Source organism: Alligator sinensis, unplaced genomic scaffold (genome assembly GCF_000455745.1).
Source record: "Alligator sinensis unplaced genomic scaffold, ASM45574v1 scaffold223_1, whole genome shotgun sequence".
NCBI lineage: Eukaryota > Metazoa > Chordata > Crocodylia > Alligatoridae > Alligator > Alligator sinensis.
Genome location: NW_005841936.1, coordinates 1,930,948 through 1,932,153, shown reverse-complemented (window position 1 = coordinate 1,932,153; position 1,206 = coordinate 1,930,948).

Sequence of the window (1,206 nt, the reverse complement as noted above, 5' to 3'; positions counted from 1 at the left end):
TGAGAGAGTTTTTCCTAATATCTAACCTAAACTTCCCTTGCTGCAACTTGAGGCCATTGCTCCTTGTTCTACCATCTGCCACCACTGAGAACAGTCTAGCTCCATCCTCTTTTGACCCTCACTTCAGGTAGTTGAAGGCTGCCTTGCTCTCAGTCTTCGTATCTCTAGACTAAATAAGCCCAGTTCCCTCAGCCTCTCCTTATAAGTCATGTCCCCCAGCCCCTTCACCATTTTTGTTGCCCTCTGCTGGACTCTCTCCAATGTGTCCACATCCTGTCTGTAGTGGGGGGCCCCCAAACTGAACACAGTACTCCAGATGTGGTCTCACCAGTGCTGAATAGAGGGGAATAATCACTTCCCTTGCCCTGCTGGCAACACATCTACCAATGCAGCCCAGTATGCTGTTAGCCTTCTTGGCAACAAGAACACTGTTGGCCGATATTCAGCTTATTGTCCACTGTCACCCCCAGGTCCTTTTCTGCAGAGCTGCTGCTTAGCCAGTCAGCCCCCAGTCTGTACCAGTGCACGGGATTCTTCTATTCTAAATGCAGGACTTTGCACTTGTCCTTGTTGAACCTCATGAGATTTCTTTTGGTCCAATTCTCCAATTTGTCTAGGTCACTCTGACCTAGGTGTTCAGGATGTTTTTAAGGTAGCTTGCACTAGATGCAAAGTATGGCTAGGTAGGGATTTTTACTATTTTTTTGTCAGAAAATATAACCGTGTTTCAAGTTAACATACTACTTCTGCCTGATTCGGGATGGGAACTTAGACTCTAGTCTCCCATATCCTATCTGTATGCCTTAACCCAGAGTGGGGAAGGGGGCAGCCTTTTTGGTAGGCATGCCACAAGTTAAGCCCTGAGCCCACCCACCCTGAATGACACACCCATTCCCCTTCCCATGCCCAGTCTGCTGCTCTGCTTTTTGCTCTCTGCCCTGTCTGCCACTGTACTCTTTGTTTCTCCCTGATGTGCCATATGTCACACACAAGTTGCCTGCACCACTTGCGGCATGCATATTGGCCACCATCACTTTAGCCACTGAGCTACTGAGGCAGTCAACCAAAGGGCAAACTTAGGTGCATCCCAATGAAGACCTACCTCGTTTCACTTCATCTTCTCACAGGATGGGAAAGCAGTGCTCTGTGAGCTCTAATACTATTGGTTTAACCAACATGGCACTTGTTAGTTAGCTTTCAAATCAT